Genomic DNA, 6,387 nt, shown 5'->3' with positions numbered 1-6,387 from the left:
AACACAGTGGACTATTACTCAGCCATAAAAAAGAATAAAATCTTGCCATTTGCAGCAACGTGGATGGAGCTAGAGAGTATTATGCTAATCAAAAGAAGTCAGTCAGAGAAAGACATGTACCATATGATTTTACTCATATGTGGAATTTAAGAAACAAAACAAATGAACAAAGGAAAAAAAGAGAAAGGCAAACCAAGAAACAGACTCTTAACTCTAGAGAACAAACTGATGGTTACCAGAGGGGAGATGGGTGGGGGGATGGGCGAAATAGGTGATGGGGATTAAGGAGTGCACTTGTGATGAGCACCATGTGTTGTATGGAAGTGTTGAGTCAGTAAATTGTACACCTGAAACTAATATTACACTGTGTGTTCACTAACTGGAATTTAAATGAAAACGCAGGAAAACCAAAGATATGGAGCACATGCAGGAGGATTTTATGTATCTGTGTCTATGTAGATATGAAATCAATCATGTTAAACTGTCACAAAATCTCTAAGAGGTAAGAATTATGACCTTTATTTTATAGATGACAAAAGACTCAATAAGTTGGCCTGGGGCATTGGCAGATTTGAGATTCAACATGTCCACCCTACCATAAGCAACTAATAATTTTGGCCCATCAAGACAAGAAAGAAGAGACTAGAGGTCTCAAAGAGGTCATCTACCTCTCTCTGGGCATAGCCAGTGCACTCCAGATGTCTGAAGTTGGTAGAAAAAACCCATGAACCTAGAACGTGGCAGCACTTCCGGTTGAAGAGAAACCTTAAGGTAATCCCACATGTAGAAGTGACTGAAGGAGCACCCAGAATAGAGAGCTCGATTAAGAACAGCCTTACAAGAACATCTTCAGTCTGCCCAATAACATGAATTGTAGCTTGTCCAAGGAAAAACAAATTGTCTGCTTGCTGAGATGTTGCTAGGAAGATTACCCAAGGGGAGACTACCTAGGAAGTGCTGGTTGAGCCTTCCAGCCAAAGAGAAAAAGAAAGACTCTGAAAATAAATTGCCTTCCAATTCCCAGTGCAAGGTGTAGCTTTGTAAAAGAGGGTTCCATATATATTGGTGCTTCCTGGAAGCACATTATATAACATTCAGCAGCCATACTAAAATGGCCCTTTCTCTGAATGCGTGGTGCATGTGGCTAGCAAGATGACTATGCCAGGGGAAAAAAAGAAGGAAAGAAAGGTCAATTCCAGATGTGTTTTGGTATGTCTTTTTTTCCCAAGTAGTAACTAATATTGTGCGTATCAAAGATCTAGGAGGGTCTGCATTCCCGTTATCTGCTTTTATTTTATTTTTTTGATACCAGGGTGACTTTATTAAGGCGAAGAACTGAACATAATTTTAAAGGACATAAAAATATGGAATGCTTCACAAATTTGTGTGTCATCCTTGCGCAGAGACTATGCTACTCCTCTCTGTATCGTTCCAATTTTAGTATGTGCGCTGCTGAAGCAAGCACCCCATTGATCTGCTTTTAGATATCAGCCCAATAAGACCCAAAATTCACCCATTTATGCTAAATTTTGCTTTCTGTAATTCTGTTTATAAAATGGAAACCCGATTGGAAAACATACACTGAAATTAATTTTCACTTCTGCCTAAATTATTTGAGTACTTTCTCTGCTTAAAATTTTTTTTCCTGATAAAAATAAAAGGATTTGAAGAAAGCCATCCTAAAGAAACTTTTAATAAAACAATTTATAGCCGATGATGTAATCTGAAGTTTGAGCTGGTTGCTCAATGTGAAGAGGGGAAACACTGTTTGCACGTGGACCTCAAGAAGCAGCTGGATTTCTAGAGTGCACCCACTGTCTTATGCTCTCGATGTTTAAAAGAAATGGCCATTTTTCCCTTCTTAATGGAAAAAAAAATCTCTCACAAGAATACATACTTTTTACATAAAAGTTGCACATATTTGACCATACTCTTTGGCACATACCTGCTGTCTCAGAAAAGAAGAAAGAAAAAATTTAATAAAGTTCAGATAGAAAATTCAATCCAATGTCAACACACTGACAAATGAAAAAATTCACCTGAGAAGGCTTTAAAAACAAAACAACAGAAAAGAAAACATTTTGTCTTGAAATAATTTTTGATTTACGGAAGAGTTGCAAAGATAGTAGTGAGTTTCCACATACCCTGCACTCATCTTCCCCTTAGGCCAGCCACCCTGTGAGAAGCCTTTTGATATCAAGTTGGCCTGAAGCCTGAGGAGTTGATTATAAAGTAAAAGTCTCAGTAAAATGTAACAGTAAGATTAATGACAAATACAAACTGGAAAAATTTTACTAATAAAAGAAGAATGTGCACTTTTTGAAGTGAACACTATAGATATTCTAAAAACTCAATGTTCAATAACATAGATTTAACTTGCCTCTTTATATGGTCAATAGCGTGTTACATGTTTTGTGGAAGAAAGAGAAATCTCATCATTTTGGATAAATCCCACTACAGCATGAACTGTAGATTATCATCAAGTCACGAGCACCATATTGTAGCCACACATACAATAAATGTAGTAGGTGTGTTTCTTCTCTTGGATGGTGATAAATCTCTTAAAAATGTCAACCTGCAAATTATCTCTTGAAATTTATGGCCGACATCGCAAAGTGACTCACCAAAGCACTTGTTTTCAATTATTTTATTAGATAACACTCATCCACGATAGAAAAAGTAAAGGAGACAATGGGGGAATTGTCTTGAGAAGAGAGCTATGAAAGGGGTAAAGAATGGAAGGTGAGGTGTCAAGGACAAAAACTTTGAGAGTACTTTCTCAACCCTGCAGTCGTCAATTTTCCCCCCTTTATGTATGTATGTATGTATGTATGTATTTAAGAGAGAATGGGGGGGGAAGGGTCAGAGGGAGAAGCAGACTCCCTGTTGAGCATCATAAAGTAGAGGTGTCAGTGGAAGGCTTCAGCCGGCCTTGTGACTAGTTGCTCCCTTACTTTGGGACAAAGGTCTGCGCAGCATGCCGTTCTTGAAAAAGATCCTGTCTGGGTGGACTTCACCGCTAAGCTTTACTCATTACATCAACCTAAAAGGCAACTATTGACAATGAATAAGAAACGAGTTTAAGCCCGAACCCGCTAGCCTAGGGCACATTTCTGCTAAAAATTAGAACCATCACCTTCAGGAGTAAAAAGAAACTAAAATTTCACTCTAAATGAATCTCAGCAAGTTATTTACATAAGCTTAGTGGACTGAATCCAGGAGTTTACATCTGAGCAAGAAGATAAGTAACATCAGTGGTGCAAACAACTAAGGAATTCTACAATAGGGCATCTCAATGATCCCGAGCAAAAAGAATGGGTTTTTTTAGTTTCCTGAACACTATTTCTCTCTGAAAATAAAAAGCAATATGAAGACCTTAATTCCCGGCTATAGAAACTGGTCCTATAGATCCATGATATGGTGAGGCCAGTACAAAGCAATGGGCTTTGCTTTTTAGCCATTTCTCCTCGCTCACATAGGCAGCAGGCACCTGGAATGAAATACACTGTTCAAAGAGTGGAATTCCCTCTGTGCCCCTCTTTATTAGCCCACTTAGGAATAATCAATGCATCTGCATGAGTTAGAGGGGCGTGTTATTGATGGTTGAGCTTCTAGAAGTAAAAAAGTAGAGAATGTAACATTGCTTGATTGGTTAAAGTGTAGTGTTAAGGGAATAAAAGGGTGGACAGAAAAACTGACAGATTTATAGACAATAAAAGCAGAGACTATAATAATAATAATATATGTTATTATCATAAACATTTGGTCCTACATTAAATCACTCCATGCTCCTGAGCTTTTGCAATTTGTTTCTGGATAATGTATTATTTTGTCCTCTTCCCTGAAGCTAGTTGTCACTTATTATGGCCATTAAAATGCCTACTTATCATATTTTTCAAAGTATAATATACATGCTTTTCATACATGAATTTTTTTACCATAGCTATTAATGAGTGTGCAGGTGAGTATGTGCGTCTATGCATGTGTGTGTGTGTGTGTGTGTGTGTACCCATTTGTGTCTGAATATTTGCATCTTTCCACTTCCTGAAATTCAGCTTTTTCTTTTTCTATTAGTGGAGGTTAGCAAGTAATTGAATTTTGGGGAAATGCAACTCTATTGTCAGCTTTTTTTTTCTTCAAATTTTTATTTAAATTCTAATTAGTGCCATATTGGTTTCAGGGGTAGAATTCAGTGATTCATCACTTACGTGCAGCACCCAGGGTTCATCATAACAAGTACCCTCCTTAATGCCCGTCACCCATTCAGCCCACCCTCTGCCCACCTCCCCTCCAGCAACCCTCAGGTTGTTTTTTGGGTTTTTTTAAGATTTTATTTATTTATTTGACAGAGAGAGACACAGCGAGAGAGGGAACACAAGCAGGGGGAGTGGGAGAGGGAGAAGCAGACTCCCCACGGAGCAGGGAGCCCGATGTGGGGCTCGATCCCAGGACCCTGGGATCATGACCTGAGCCGAAGGCAGACGCTTAACTGACTGAGCCACCCAGGCACCCCCTCAGTTTGTTCTTTATTGTTAAAAGTCTCTTATGGTTTGTTTCCCTCTCTCTGTCTTTTTTCCCCCTTCCCATATGTTTATCTGTTTTGTTTCTTAGATTCCACATATGAGTGAAATCATATGGTATTTGTCTTTCTCTTACTGACTTATTTCACTTAGCATGATGCACTCTAGCTCCATCCATGTCCTTGCAAATGGCAAGATTTCATTCTTTATTATGGCTGAATAATATTCTGTTGTGTATATATACCACATCTTCTTTATCCATTCATCATTTGAAGGACATTTGGGCTCTCTCTATAGTTTGGCTATTGTTGAGAATGCTGCTATAAACATCGGGGTGCATGTGCCCCTTCGAATCTGTATTTTTTGTATCCTTTGGGTAAATACCTAGTAGTGCAATTGCTTGGTCATAGGGTCCTGTTTTCAATTTTCTGAGGAACCCCCATACTGTTCTCCAGAGTGGCTGCACCAGTTTGCATTCCCACCACCAGTGTAGGAGGGTTCCCCTTTCTCTGCATCCTCACCAACATCTGTCGTTTCCTGACTTGTTAATTTTAGCCATCCTGACAGGTGTGAGGTGGTATCTCATTGTGGTTTTGATTTGCATTTTCCTGATGGTGAGTGATGTTGAGCATCTTTTCATGTGTCTGTTAGCCATCTGGATGCCTTTTTTGGAAAATGTGTATTCATGCCTTCCCATTTCTTAACTGGATTATTTGTTTTATGGGCGTTGAGTTTGATAAGTTCTTTATAGATTTTGGATACTAACACTTTATCAGATATGCCATTTGCAAAAATCTTCTCCCATTCCATAGTTTTGTTGATTGTTTCCTTCACTGTGCAGAAACTTTTTATCTTGATGAAGTCCCAATAGTTTGTTTTTGCTTTTGTTTCCCTTGCCTCTGGTAACATGTCTAGTAAGAAGCTGCTGTAGCCGAGGTCAAAGAGGTTGCTGCCTATGTTCTCCTCTAGGATTTTGATGGTTTCCTGTCTCACATGTAACTCCATTGTCATCTTGATGATATTCGTTTAAGAGAGTTTTGGCTTGGGTGTGTCAGTTTTTGTGACTTAGTAGTAACCAGTATTTTATATATATATGTGTGTGTATATACATAAAATAATCTCTACACTCAATGTGGGGCTCAAACTCACATCCCCAAGATCAGGAGTCACAGGCTCCACCAAATGAGCCAACCAGGCACCCTTAATTTTACATATTTTTAATTTATATTGAAATATTTCAGTCATACAAAAAAGTATTGAAATAATAAAACAGATACATATGTACGTCTCACTCAACTTAAAAAAATGATATATTACCAAAAGAATTAATGCTCCTTGTTGATGCCTCTTTGATAAAAATTTACACTTTCCAAAGGTAATCATGGCCTAGGATTTAGAGGATTTCTTTGGAGTTTGATTTTGTATATATATTTGCTTGAATAATATTTAGTGTTTTAAATTTTATATAAATGGTATACTGTTTGTATCCTTCTGAAACTTGCTTTCCTCAAACTTGGATTTTCATCCATGTGTATATATGTAGCTCTGGGCCAGTGGATTTTTCATTGCTCTTTATTATTCTATTGGGTAGAAAAGCAATAATGGGAACACTGTCTTGCTGATGGACATTTGGATTCTTCCTGATTTTTCTACCATAAAATTGCTCCCAATAGTAGTGTTATATTTCTGTCTGTATGTGCATGTGTGAGAGTTAATCCTAGCACATAGACCTATGAGTAGAACTTCTGGGTACTAGGATAGATATAACATTGGTGGGTATTGCCAAGTTAACCTCTAAATTGTTTTACAAATTTCTACTCCTAGCATCAATGTATTCTTATTATAAGTAATATGAACAGATTTTAAT

The 6,387-nt window shown here is 37.8% G+C and overlaps 1 non-coding gene across 1 annotated transcript; it reads right to left on the bottom strand.

Annotated features, from left to right (window-relative positions):
• Window positions 1-1,358: 1,358 nt before the first annotated feature.
• On the bottom strand, window positions 1,359-1,465 carry LOC123851380 (U6 spliceosomal RNA). The gene has a single exon (XR_006792568.1). It is a non-coding gene; the product is annotated as a U6 spliceosomal RNA (small nuclear RNA).
• Window positions 1,466-6,387: the final 4,922 nt, after the last annotated feature.

This window comes from Mirounga angustirostris, unplaced genomic scaffold, assembly GCF_029215605.1.
Source record: "Mirounga angustirostris isolate CCGP_5_RB_7025 unplaced genomic scaffold, mMirAng1.0.hap1 SCAF_11, whole genome shotgun sequence".
NCBI lineage: Eukaryota > Metazoa > Chordata > Mammalia > Carnivora > Phocidae > Mirounga > Mirounga angustirostris.
Note: the sequence above shows the minus strand (reverse complement) of the source record. Positions and strands in the feature narration are given on the sequence as shown.